Source organism: Alligator sinensis, unplaced genomic scaffold, assembly GCF_000455745.1.
Source record: "Alligator sinensis unplaced genomic scaffold, ASM45574v1 scaffold536_1, whole genome shotgun sequence".
Classification (NCBI taxonomy): Eukaryota; Metazoa; Chordata; order Crocodylia; family Alligatoridae; genus Alligator; species Alligator sinensis.
In genome coordinates this window covers 479,573-494,295 of record NW_005842951.1, presented here as the reverse complement: position 1 = coordinate 494,295, position 14,723 = coordinate 479,573, and the positions used below count along the sequence as shown (strand labels likewise).

The following is a 14,723-nucleotide window of genomic DNA, read 5'->3' as shown; positions in this document are numbered from 1 at the left end:
AGCTAAGGTGGTGGCGACTGAGTTTAAGTTAGCCAAGGGAGTCAAGGACAATAAGAAGTCCTTCTTTAGGTATGTAGGGAGCAGAAGGAAAATAAATGGAAGCAGGGGGCCCCTGCTTAACACCTTGGGACAGCTGGTAACAGACACTCAGGAAAAAACTAAATTCCTGAATGCCCACTTTGCTTTGGTATTTCACTGGACCAAGGGGAAAGACAAGCGAGATAAGGTTCACAGGGAGCATGGTGGGAATGATAGCCTTCCCACTGTAGATGCTGAGCTGGTACAATACCGACTAGAAAGGCTAGACGTTCGTAAGTCAGCGGGACCAGATGGACTTCACCCAAGAGTGCTGAAGGAGCTGGCTGAGGTCATTGTGGAACCCCTGGCAAAACTATTTCAGAAATCATGGCGCACAGGGGAGATCCCTGAGGATTGGAAGAGAGCCAACCTTGTGCCCATCTTCAAGAAGGGGAAAAGGGAGGACCTGGGCAACTATAGGCCAATCAGCCTAACCTCCATCCCAGGGAAAATCCTGGAAAAACTCATTAAAGAATCTATGTGCAATACACTCGTTGATGGTAAGATTCTGAATGACAGCCAGAATATCTTTGTCATGAGTAGGTCTTGTCTTACCAATCTCATCTTCTTCGAACTTCAACAAGGACATGGAAAAACTTGAGAGGGTCCAGGGAAGACCCACCTGTGTGATCAGGGACTTGCAAGACAAGACATATGAGAAAAGGCAGCCTGGGGCCTCTTCAGCCTATAGAAGAGAAGGCTGAGAGGGGACTTGGTAGCGACTTACCGCTACATCACATCAAGAACTTGGTGAACAGCTGTTCACCAGGGCACCCCTGGGGAAGACCAGGAGTAAGGGATACAAACTCCTGGAAGGCTGCTTCAGGCTCAATTCCAGGAAAAACTCCTTCACAGTCAGGGTGTCCAGACTGTGGAATAAACTCCCTCCAGTGGTGGTGCAGTCACCTACCCTGGAAATCTTCAAAAGGAGACTGGACAGTCCCCTCACTGGGGTCACTTGACCCCAGCTGTCTTTTCCTGCCTAGTGCAGGGGGACTGGACCCAGTGATCTACAAGGTCCCTTCCGGCCCCTTACAATCTATGACCTGGGTCCACAGCCCCCTGTCCCTGGCAGAAGGTGGCGGCAGCTGCAACAGAGTAGAGCCCAGCTCCCCCCCTTCTGCCTGCCTGTGGCGGGCTCAGGCAGGCTGCTCCCCACCACAGGGGACAGGCTGTGCACTCTGTGCACGACCCACTACGAGCTTCCACCCTACTGCCCTCCCCCAGTGCCTCCACAGCCCGGGGTGTGCAACGCAGCGCTGCAAAGAACAGCAGAGCTGTGCCGGAGGTTGCCTGCCGCTGCGAACTCCGCGCTGTCCTGGTAAATGTCAGAACCCATTAATTAGATGCCTATAGCCCAGAGGAGAATTGGTATAGCCCAGAGGAGAAATGACATAGCACAGAGGAAAATTGCATGGGTTCGATACATATGGAATAGTTTTGCTGTCAGTCATTCTGGTGGCAGTAACTAGGTCATGGAGGAAAATTCCGCTATGCCTGAACCCAGTAACCAAATGCTACAGTAGTGGAAAATTACAGTTTAGAAAAAAGTTCCCGCCACTCATATGCAAATTCACATTATTATTGGCCAGTTTTAAATTATTCCTACGTGGCGACCAGCGATTGGCTTGCTAGCCGTATAAGAGGTTGAAGCAGTTTCCGCCCAAGTTGGAGAACTCCACACACACCTCGTGGAGAACTCTGAGTACACTGTGGAGCCTAGCAAACTCCACGCGTGTTTCAGAGCGAACTTAGCGGCCTGATCAACCACTAAGGACTCCCCGTCACCGACCCAAGGGGGCCTAGCACACCCCCACCCGAGACGTAAGACCACTGCCAGCTTGAACACCCCAAACACTTTGCAGACCGACCAAACGAACTTTGTAATTTCTGCCCGACCCAAGTTTTGTTTACAACCGTAATCGAAGCAAGCTTCTGGCCTGCACTGTACGAGCAGTGTAAGTAAACAACCTTTTTGTTCAATCAAAACGCGTCAGTACCTGATTCCACTCCAAGCGTCACAAGTACCCGCCCACCGACTAGGGCTCCTAAGGAGCAGGCCCCGAACCCTGCGCTGAGGCTCTCGGCGGCAACAGCAAAGTGCCCCCTGCCTGCGCGGCTGCAGTGATGGTGCCAGTACAGGCTTGTGCACAGGGGACGGAGGCAGCATGGAGCTCACAGAGGCAGACAGCATCTTGGCCCCGCTGTTCCCTGCAGCACTGGGTTGTGGAGGCCCCAGGGGAGGGCCACAGGGCCAGAGCTGCTCACTACCGATACGCGTTTGTGCCTAATTCCAGCTTGACGGCCTCCCCTCTCCGACCCGGCGTGCCCGGGCTGCTGGCCACAGCCCGCGTGCAGCACGGAAAAGGGCTCGGGTCGCTCCCAGCCCGCACACAACATCCACAGGTTTCTCCGCTAAAATGAGAAATCCGTGTTCGCCTCTGATAAAAGGTAAAATCTGGTTTACTCCATTTTTCCGTGGGAAACGGAAAACTGGGATACCTGCTGATCAGTTAGGGTTTTCAGTAGGACAGTCAGTCTCCGTCAACCAGCCCCTGCTCCTGTTCTCAGAGAGTTCTCTTAGAGCCCTCCCCTCTGGGCTCCCACCACCCACCACCATATCCCCACCAAGCATGTTCGTGATTGTCTCACCGACCTTCCTAAGATGGATGCATTTTGGAAAATGCTCTCCTGCAATACAAGGGGGTTACACTTAAGCCTTATCCCAGGTCTTTAAAGGCTCCAGAAGAAATTGGTTAGAGTGGTTTATACAATATCTGATGTAGAGACTGCCCTCTTGCTTTGAGAACTGAAGTAGTTGAGACCTCTTACAGATACTGCTCCAAAACTTTATTTGATCCCATCATATCGTATTTATAGAGCAGACTCCTTTAGTTTTAGCTTTAGTCTTCAACTAGCCAGTTATATTATTTGGCACTCCTACTAACTAATGATTTGTCTGGTATGTTCCTGGGATACCTTCCTGACAAGGTTAACAGTGGGAGATAACAAGGTGGCTGTTCCTACTGCCCTTGTCAATTTGGTATATCCTAGTCTTGAATGGAATAAAGGTCTGGCTTTCATATTTAAAGAGAAGTAGTTAGCCGTGTTAGTCTAAAGCCAGTCAAAAGGCAGGGCACATATTCATCTTTATAGACTAACTAAGTATGTAGAGAGAATATAAGCTTTCACAAATCCAAGTTCACTTCATCAGATTGCTGTTCTCAGGCAAAAAAACATTAAAAACTAGTTTGAATGGGAAATTGTGGAACAAGAAATCATCCACATACTTGACTCTGTTAAGTATGGTTTAAACAGGGACTTTGGATTCTTATCTCATTACCTGGATTTGCTTTTGTGACCCCCTTTGTTTCTGTGGGTTTACTACTCACCTGCTTTTTCCCTCCTAGCACTGTCCCCCTCTTGCTTCCCCCACTCTCTTTTATATTCTAATTTCCCTCTCCTTCTTATACTCTGCTTTCTTTCCCCTTTCATGGCATCTTGATGAAGTGAACTTGGGTTCACAGAAACTTGAGATCAAAAAAAAAAAATATATATATATATATCTTTAGTTAGTCTGTAAAGGTGTATATTTACCCTGCCGCCTTTAATATTTAAACAAGATACTGGGTATCTAGTCCATTTGTTGTTCTGACCAGCTGTCAAACTGTTGGATCCATTTACTCTTTGTTCACTATAGGCCCTCATAGTTTTAAATGTCTGATATCAGGAGTGCAAACTATATTTCAGACCTTGTAGATGTTGTAGGATTTCTTTGTAGTTGATAAACCTGAGATGTTGCCCCTGTGGATTTTTATTACAAATCTTGTCCTTTTCTAGTGTCTGACTGGGGAGGCACTTATTTGAACATCACAGGACTGCTTACTGTATCTGCAAGAGGAGCGAGATTGATGTCAGCCCAGAATTGCCACCGCCTTCCTTGGCAATATTTTAATGGCCCAAGGTTATTTAAACTTGACATGGACTGTAAGAATATTAAGTCCCTGAATTGTATTGAATTGACATGGGGCCTGAACCTCTTTTTCCCTTAAATAAGGAAAATATTAATACTATCAGAGAGATTTGAATGAAAATAGAGACTGAAAACCAGTCAGTCTCACCTTAGTCCCTGGAAAAATTATGGAGCAGGTCCTCAAGGAATACATTTCTAAGCACTTGGAAGAGAAGAAGGTGATTAGGAACAGTCAGCATGGATTCACCAGGGGCAAGTCATGCCTGACCAACTTGATTGCTTTCTGTGATGAGATGACTGGCTCTGTGGATGTGGGGAGAGCAGTGCGGAGAGACTTGATATACCTTAACTTTAGCAAGGCTTTTCATGCGGTTTCCCACAACATTCTCGCAGGCAAGCTAAGGAAGTATGGGTTGGATGAATGGCCTGTAAGGTGGATAGAAAACTGGCTGGATCATCAGGCTCAGAGAGTAGATATCGAGCCATTGATTACTAGTTGGCAGTTGGTATCAAGTAGTGTGCCCCAGGAGCTGGTCCTAGGGCTGCTTTTGTTCAGTCTTTTCATCAGTGACCTGGAAGATGGCATAGATTGCACACTCAGCAAGTTTGCAGAAGACACCAAGCTGGGGGAAGTAATGGATATGATGAAGGGTAGAGCTAGGATTCAGAGAGACCTTGACAAATTGGATGATGGGGCCAAAATAAATCTCATGAGGTCAATAAGAAGAAGTGCAAAGTCCTGTACTTAGGACAGAAGAATCCCTTGCACTGTGACAGGCTGGGGGCTGACTGGCTGGGCAGCAGCTCTGCAGAAAAGGACCTAGAGTTTACAGTGGACGATAATAAGCTGAATATGAGCCAACATTGTGCCCTTGTTGCACAGATGGCTAATGGCATACTGGGCTGTGTTAGTAGCAGCGTTGCCAGCAGATTGAGGGAAGTGATTGTTCCCCTCCATTTGGCACTTGTGAGGCCACATCTGGAGTACTGTGTTCAGTTTCGGCCCCCCGCTACAGGAAGGATGCAGATAAACTGGAAACAGTCCAGCAGAGGGCAACAAAAATGGTGAGGGGGCTGGGGGACATGAATTATGAGACTGGGCTGAGGGATGTGGGTTTATTTAGTCTGGAGAAGAGAAGACTGAGCACCCTTCAACTACCAGAAGAGTGGTTGGAGGACCATCCAAAGAGGATGGAGCTAGACTGTTCTCAGTGGTGGCAGATGACAGAACAAAGAACAATGGTGTCACCCATTGTCAACTTGCAGCAAGGGAAGTTTAAGTTAGATATTAGGAAAAAAACTTTCTCTTTTTTAGGAGAGTAGTAAAACACTGGAACAGGTTACCTAGAGAGGTTGTGAACTCTCCATCCTTGGAAGTTTTTAAGACCTGGCTTGACAAGGCTTTGGCTGGGATGATCTATTTGGGGTGGTCCTGCTTTGAGCGGGTGGTTGGACTAGATGTCCTCCTGAGATCCCTTCCAACCCCCCTTTTCTATGGTACTACTTGTGTAAACTTTTTAAAAATAGCCCATGTTCTGTTGTCCTTGGACACTGCTTGTAAATGTTCTGTCAATGGCTGCACTTCTGCTTGTATGTCCCTCACTCCAGTGCTGTTGCTCACAAAGATTCGGGTGTTGTCCTGGTGAGGAATGGCAGTTATGTAGCTTATCCTGTGTACTATAACTAGACAGCTATGTGCCATAACTAGAGTCATCAGGGCTCCTGTTGTTTCTTTTCTTTTCTTTTCTTTTTAATTTTTACTGCCGCTTTGCAACCAGTAGAGGAAATGCAAAAATGCCTCATATTTTTAATTTCATGTATTAACTTCTCGATGATGGAATGCTTTATAAAATAAATATTTTAAATCCATGAGAGTCTATTTATCAATTTATAAGGGTGCCAGATCTGAGGCCTGAAAAGAAAACATTTTAACAAACGTTCCTTAACTATTTTTCTTGAGCTAATTCTTGTTCTGTCATGTGTGTCTGCCTGGCGTACATTATGGAGTGTGCTCTTTAAGAAAAAGCTATATTTATCAAGTATGCTCTTGGGAAGAGATAAAATGAACACAGTGAAATTGTGGCTTTCCTTTATATAAATATTTAGAGTGTCATTATAAATGTTTACAGTGCCATGAGTATATTTCTGTTCTGCAAACTGAAGTCAGCTTAGCTGTAAAGTAGTATGTCAAATGCATGGAAGTCAAACTGCGCAGTAGCACCAACAAATATATTTTCTGTGACATCATTGAGCAGTAGCCTAACACTACTGCGCAGTAACATTGTGTCACGGTTGTTGTCATGCAGTGCTACTGCACAGTAGTTCCAGGCTACTGTGCAGCCAGTATCTCATGCAGATGCAGCCAGTGACTATGAAATGATAGAGATCAAGATCATAAGGGGAGGGAGGAGGAGAGCAGCAGCATAAGGACACCAGGCTTCAGACATGCAGACTTAACAAGCTCAGGGAACTGATGGGCACTGGGCAGCCTCCCCTGAGGCAAGTCTCAGGGGTAAAGGAGTCCAGGAGAACTGGCTGTACTTTAAGGAGGCCATCTTAAGGGTGCGGGAGCAAGCTATCCCAATGAGACAAAAGAAAGGGAAGTGCAACAGGAAACCAGCTTGACTAGACAGCAATCTCTTCAGTGAGTTGAAACTCAAAAAGGACTCCTATAAAAAGTGGAAACTCAGTCATAATACTGGGAAAGGGTATAGTAGTATTGCATGGGCATGCAGAGAGAAAATTAGGATGGCCAAGGCACACTTTGAGATGTAGCTGGCAAGGGGCATCAAAGGCAATAAAAAGGGATTCTGTAAGTATGTCCAGAGTAAGAGGAAAATCAAAGAAACCATAGGTCCCTTATGAAACGTGGATGACAGTCTATTGTGAATGATGCTGGACCTTTTTTACTTCAGTCTTCACAAATAGGGCCAGCTACCAGATGATGAGTGGAAGAACAAGCTGGGAAGTACTTAGAGAAATTAGATGTTTTCAAGTTGCAGGGCTGGATGGGATGAATCCTAAGGTGCCTAAGGAATTAGCTATGGTAATTTCAGAGTCACAGCTATCTTCTTTGTGAACTTGCAGAGGTCAGGTGAGGTCCTGGATGATTGGAAAAGGGAAAGTATAGTGTCCACCTTTAAGAAAGGGAAGAGGAAAGATATGGGGAATTACAGACTAGTCAGCTTGACTTGATACCTGGGAAGACTGTGGACCAGGTCCTCAAGGAATACACGCTTGATCTGAGCCAGAAGGCCGAGAAACGATGAGAACAAGGTGATCAGGAACAGCCAGCATGGATTCACCAAGACCAAGTCACACCTGACCACCCTGATTTTCTTCTATGACAAGGTGACAGGCTCTGTGGATGAAGGGAGGCCAGTGGATGTGATATATCTGGACTTTAGCAAGGCTTTTGACACTCTCCCCCACAACATTCTCACATTCTCATTAACAAGTAAAGGAAATACAGACTAGATGAAAGTACTGTAGCACAGATATATAGTAGGCTTGGACCATGATATTCAGTAAGTAGTTATCAATGTCTCAGTGTCTAGTCAGGAGAAGGTATCAAGTGGGATTTCCCAAGCGTCTTTTCTGGGTCCTCTGTTGTTGGGACTGAGTGCATGCTTAGCAAATTAGCAGACAACATTGAGGTAAGTGCAGTTGCAGACACTCCTGAGGGTAGGGCTGGGATGCCAAGTGACCTGGATAAACTGGAGAAATGGTCTGCAGTCAACCCAAAGCAGTTCAGAAAGGACAAATGCCAAGTCCTGCACTTGGAACAGAATAACTGCATGCACAGATACAGACTGGGGAATGACTGCCTAGATTGTAGTACTGCCAAGAAGGGGGAAATAGTAGATTAAGGGTATTGAACTCTTACAGCCCTGCCAGCTGAGTGAGTGTTGCTAGGCTGGATGGCATGCCAGAGTCAGCATGCAAGGCTATCAGGTGGAGCTCCACATGCAGCATGCTACCTGTACCAGACCCCTGTACTTAGGGGCTTGTGTGCAGGTGGCACATGGGCTGGAACTGGCACTATGGGTATTTCATGCAGCCTGGCGGGGCTGGCATGGGGCACATAGTGCAGGCTGTACTGCCGGACCTGCCCCAGAGCACTGACTCCAGGGTGGGTCCAGATTGGGTTGTGCCAGAGTCAGTGTATAGGGCTGGTTCAGTAGGGCACAGAAGGACTAGCACATATTGCCAGTGGTATACAGGGCTGGGCTGACCTTGCATGATGCCTGCAGCACAGGGCCCAGCATCAGATGTATGCTGCATCTAGTACTCTGCCAAACGGTGCTGTGCATTGGCTCCAGTTTAGCCTCATCTGGTCCAGCCCTGACGCCAGCCCTCTGGAGCTGTTCCACCAGGGTGCAGCCTGCAGCTTGTGCTCCATTTGCCCCCTTCCTCCCCAGACCACATGCTTGAGAGTGGTCAAGCATTGGAACAGGCTCTCTAGAAAAATTGTGGACTCTCCACCCCTGAAAATGTTCAAGAGCAGGTAGGACAGGCAGTTGGCTAGAATGGTTTAGTCAGGAATGATCCTGATTTTGAGGTCCCTTCAAGCCCTACTTTCAGCAGCATTTGTTGTGAAGCCCCGAGGGCACGCAGCCAAGCAGCCTAGGTTTCACAGAAAGGGGTCTGCATGGGCTGAGCGAGCAAGGCAGAAATACCTGTTGGTTCAGTGTCTCCTGGGGCTTTGTTCCTCACCATATAAAAGCTAAGGATGACTTTGTTCATTTATGCATGTAGGTTAGACACAAAATGTATCAAACACCCTTCTAGGTTATTTTTTCTCTCCAGGTATGGCTTTGAATTCTTTTTTGTGTATCGTATAAATCATAGTCCATCAAGGTAACTATTGAAAAGTCTTCCTTAAATCTACTGTAGCTATTAGTCACTATACTGCTTGACAAGGACAATTGGATTGGACTTGCTTTTGAATAATTGCAAGCACTTCCTATCCCATAGTTCTCCAGCTCCCATCCTTAAGGACAAGGAGCTGCACACTGACTGGGGAAATGTGGCCAGGTCTCTACAACTTTGTTCTAACACTTCTCTCAGTTTGTTCACTGTGAAATACAGCTAAAATTCAGCTGGTAAGTAAAACTGTTGCTTTTGGTCTGGCTGTTGAAACAGAAATAAAGAACGGAACTGACCTAGAATTTAGTACAAGGAAGGAAGAGAGATAATGTGTCCATGAACATATGTGCTTTTTTTAAACCAGTACTAAAATACATAAAAGTGCAAGTCCAAGGTCGTGAATAAGTTGGTCAGAGGTGAATGAGGAGTAAAGGCAGCTAATGTTATCGTGGATCTTTTCCTGGCTGGTTAGATTAGCAGGTCACTCATCTGTCTGGACTGGTTGAAGTGAGGACTGGGAAACTGCCATTTCTGTATTTTTATCAGCACCACAGAGACTCCAAGGAGTGCTGTATCTTTGTTTTAGCTATCTTGTTTGTTTATGCAAAGGTGGTCATCTGTCAGGAAACTGTAAATCATCCAGCTTTTGGCAGGCAAGTCATGCTTTTTGAAAGTCAACAAAGATTTGACATGCATTAGAAAAAAGAGAAAATGCTCTGCTTTGGGGAGGGGTGTTTTTACTCAAAATAAACCCTGACAGTGAGTCTAAGCAAGTTCATAATGTGCTTCAGACCTCATTGCTGTTAATGTATTTTTCAGGGAACTTGGATGATGAATGGCACAAACCAACCATGTGTTGTGCTCATACATTAGGCTCTCGTCCTTGCATGCTATGATATTGTATTTACTGTTCGCTTGCCATTTGACCTCTCACAGTCCTAGAGTGTTCTCAAGCATTCATTTTTCGCTAAGTTTTTTATATTTTGCTAAGTACCATATCAGGTTACTTTCAAGACAAGGAGAAATGCTGTTCTTTGGAGAGTACTAATGCTACCTTACTAAATGAGGGAGGCAACTTAGTGACAGATGATGTGGAAAAGGCTCGATGCCTTTTCATCTGAGTCTTCACAGACAAGGTTGGCTCCCCGAGTACTGCATCTGGCAGCAGTTTGGGGAGGAGGTGAGCAGCCAACGGGTGAAAAACAGGGTAGGGACTATTTAGAAAAACTGGATGTGTACAAATCCTTGGGGCCAGACAGGATGCACCCAAAGGTGCTGAGGGAGTTGGCTGATGTGATCACAGAGCCATTGGCTATTATCTTTAAAGACTCATGGTGATTGATAGAGGTCCCGGGTGATTGGAAAAGGACAAACGTAGTGTCCATCTTTAAGAAAGAGAAGAAGGAGGATTCAGGGAACTCTGGACTGATCAGCCTCTCATCTCAGTCCCTGGAAAAATCGTGGAGGAGGCCCTCAAGGAATCCATTTGTAAGCACTTGGAGGAGAAGGTGATTGGGAAAAGTCAGCATGGATTCACCAAGGGCAAGTCATGCCTGACCAACCTGATTGCCTTCTGTGATGAGATGACTGGCTCTGTGAATGTAGGGAGAACAGTAGACATGATATACTTTGCCTTTAGCAAGGCTTTTGATACAGTCTCCAACAAAATTCACATAAGCAAGCTAAGCAAGTATGGGGTCTGGATGAATGTCAGGTGAATAGAAAACTGGCTGGATCATCAGGCTCAAAGTGTAGTAGTCAATGGCTCAATTTCTAGTTGGTACCCAGTATCAAGTGAAATGTTCTAGGGGTTGATCCTGGGGCTGGTGAGAACTCCAGCCACAGCAAACCTGCAGGTTTTGTCTCAACTATTTTAGGAGAGTTTATGCAGCTTTTCTGTAGGAAATCAAATTTCTGCAACTCCTCCACTGTGGAAATCTCCCTCTTGCTTGTCAGCATCCAAAAATGTCCACTGTCAATGTAAAAAAGACGTTACTTTTTTATTTTGAACCAGAATTACTCCACATGGACAGAAATGTGTTGTAATGTCAACTGCTAAATCTTAAACATGATTTTAATAAGAAGCACAGCCCGTTTTGATTAGGTAATAAGACTCTCTTCTCTTCCTTACAAGAACACGTTTGTGAATGATTTGTTTGCGCTCTCCTTTGGCAGGAAGTTAAAATCCCTTGTCCTCTTTTCTTATAGCACAATCCCACTTGTTTCATCTCTTGGTATACCCTGCATCTTTATCATGTCTTTTTTCACGCAGCACCTGGCATTTAGTCATTTCCAACAAGGACCCTTTATGCCTTTACACTTTTTTTTTTTTTTTTTGCATAGGCTTCCTGCATCTTGCACATTAAGCTGTACTGTTCTTCATTCACCATTTATGTTCCTGACTGTGAGTTAGTGTGGCCTAAGTAACTAGTGATTTTGAGCACACAAAATCACAGTTGATTTGGGACTTGGATTCCAGAAAGTGGTACCAGTGCTTTCTCAGGATCAGGCTTCTGAATGTTGTAAACTGAGTCCCAAAATATTGAAACAAAATCACTAATCTCTTTTGGAAAATCCAGGTCTCTATCTTATAGGATTCATTCTGTAAAGTCTCCTGCCATGGAAAAAACAGCCAGCCAGATTTCTGGAGAAACTATTCTCTTTCTTGCAGTGTTTAAAGTGAGGTATATAAAACCACATCAACATTTTCAACTGGAAATGAAAACCAGTGGGATGCTTAGCAAAATCCCTTCCCTTCTGGCTTTTGGGTTTCTTTCTGTTTGTAATAAATTTAGATGGTACCTTTAACTGAAAACATGTGTTTTCACCCCCTCCCCCACCCCCTCGTGTAGCAAGTTTTTTAAAACACCACATTTGATAACTTTGAAGACAGTAATGTTAGTATAAATGTTACTTTTGCATAACTATTATAATATCGCTAAACAAAATTTGAATAAGTGAGGACACAGACCAGAAAGCTCAATAGTAGCTTAAAAGTTGCAATATTTAATAACTGTCTGAACAAATGCAGCGTAAGAACTATCTCCAGACATTATTCAGCAGATTAGCAACATGTGATCATAAACTGCTGGTAGAAAACTTGCTAAAATTGAATTGGTCAAAATATTAACTCTAATTATCTCAGTACTTGTTTACATTTTCCATGTTTTGTGAGTTTTCTTACCCATACAGTTAGCTATACAGACTCTCTGCTTTCTCTCTGATGCATCGTCTCCTCTATTAATCTGATGCATCTTCCAAAAGCAGCAGAGATTTTAATTTGTTCATTGCTTGCAAGAACCTTCATAGGCCAAAATTGAATTATATCTCTACAAGTGATAGCATGTTAAGATGTGCTTTTGCATCAGTGAAATGCTGCTTCTGGATACACTGCATTATACAGCTTGGAAAACGGTTAGGATTTGGAGAGGCAGGGGTCCTTAATGGAGTGTGTGTGTGTGTGTGTGTTTCTATGTCTATTTTTACCTAAATAAAACAAAACTTCTGTATTTGAGCATTTTTATTGTAATTGACACAATACATATATGCAAACATTCTGTCTGTAAATGTTAGATGTTACTACTTTAGCCAATTTGCCACTATGCAAGTATTTATAATTCTTACAAATATTGTCAAAATGTAGTTATATACTTCACACACCTACTCTTTGACTTTGATCTGATTTTCCTCTTTCACTATTGCATTTGTTTTGGTGCTGGTATGTTGTACTGGGTATATTTAGAGATGTTGGGTTTCACTTTCCCCAATGATTTTTTTCCAGAACTCAGAGACAAACTTCTTTTTCTGGACAGAAATATTTATAAGTGACCAATGCTTAGTCTTAGTATATGTCTCCTTTCTCATTTAACATAAATCTATATGGCCTTCCAGCAACAAATGCTTTTAATGCTCTTTATTTTCATAAATGTTCAGGATATTTTTGTGTATGCACAGAATAGTTTAAAGTCTAAGCAATACCACTCCAAGTTCACACCACAGCAGTCAGGAGTGCTTCTCTGGAGGGACCATTTTAGGGGATAAGGTAGTTGTTCTGCTTGACTTAGAGCTCCTCTGTCCTTGCTAAATAGCTCCAAGCAAGGAAGGACCTCATTGTTTCGTGAGACTTCTTAGCGTGTTACAAGAATCGTGGCTTCTGTCCTTAGTTTCTACTGGGATTTTCATAAAGTTTGCAAAGTAATGCCCTAAATTACTCTTTCTTTCTTTCTTTTTTTTTTGGTCTTATGGGCACACTTTTTTAGCAAGAGCTTGGTGCTGTTTTGATTGGACTTTTGGACCACAATCATTGTAACTTGTTTGTCTTTCCATACATGCAGACTTACCTGCCAGTGGTTGCTGTTCAATAGCATCCTTAGAACCTTAATGTGCACAATTATCTAAAGCGAGCTGTTCAGATTACTCATCAGCTTGCTATGCAGAGCATTATTCCAGTAGGACCACTTTCAGAACACTCCATCTGTCTCCTGAGAGTCATTTTTTTAGGCAAAATGTGCATGCTGAACATAAACACTTCCAATTTTTCAAAAGCTCTGTCCCTCTGTTGTGCATCACATCTCCTTATATGTCATGTGGCATATCTTCAAGAGCAGATGCCTGCCTTTTCACAGGATGCTTTCTGTAAATCCTGAAATGCCAGAGATTTCAAAGATGAAACTGCAGCTACTATGTCATGTGAGGAAGTTGGAGGCAACACAACTACTCTGTAATTAAGCCATTAGTAATTACTGCTCTTGACTGGGTCATGCCATGAAGTGGCCTCAACAACTCCCTGCTGTGTTAACAAGTGCCATGCTTGTGGTGAAAAGGAAACCCCAAAATTAAAGACTATATTTATAGCACAGCTGGGCAACTATCCAGTAACTTGTTGAGAGAGGATGCACAGAACGCATGCATTATATTAAAATCTAGGGCTTGTTGAACTTAGTTGGATTTTTCTGTCTTCAAAGTGACCCTGATTTATCCATTCATTTAGAAATTGGGGGGCAGTTGCACATCTATGTTAGATATTCAGGATCGCTTAGTAAGAAATCATCCTGAGCAGAATACCACATATACTCTCATACCTTTTCCCAAAAGTTAACCTTCGAATATTATGGTGTGTATCTTAAGTAGGGAAGCTTATTTTTCTCCCCAGAATAGATGTAATAGATTTCATAGACATTAGGGCTGGAAAGGACCTCGCGAGATCATCGGGTCCAGCCCCTTGCCCAAAGGGCAAGGAGTCATCTGGGGTTGGATGACTCTAGCAAGATAATCATCCAAATGCTTCTTGAACGTGACCAGAGTAGGTGCTTTCACCACTTCTGGGGGGAGTCTATTCCAGAGCCTGGAGACTTGAATGGTAAAGAAGTTTTTCCTTATGTCCAGTCTAAAACAGTTTTCCAACAGTTTGTGACCATTATACCTTGTATTCCCTTGGGGTGCCCTGGTGAACAGACATTCTCCCAGATCCTGATGCATACCGCTGATATACTTATAGGCTGCCACCAAGTCCCCCTGAGCCTACGCTTCTCCAAGCGGAAGAGTCCCATGCCTCTCAGCCTGTCCTCATAAGGCCTGCTCTCTTGACTCTGATCATGTGTGTGGCTCTCCTCTGGACTCCTCCTGGAAGCATGGAGATGCTGTAAGAGAGCTGCTGCTGCTTTCCCTTCTCTTCCCTGCAGCAGCCACATGTGGGAAAGGCAGTGATGTGATTACACCACCCTCTTTGGTTCCTGATTCACCCTGAGTTTAAAACCAGTTTTAATGGCCTTAATGTTTCAATAACTAAGCTATCCTTTCTTCA

The 14,723-nt window shown here is 44.2% G+C and overlaps 1 protein-coding gene across 2 annotated transcripts in view; it reads left to right on the top strand.

Moving 5' to 3' along the window:
* The window catches only part of RAI14 (retinoic acid induced 14), a 51,603-nt gene that overhangs the window by 12,522 nt on the left and 24,358 nt on the right, over positions 1-14,723 (top strand). The gene's annotated exons all lie outside the window — the stretch shown is intronic.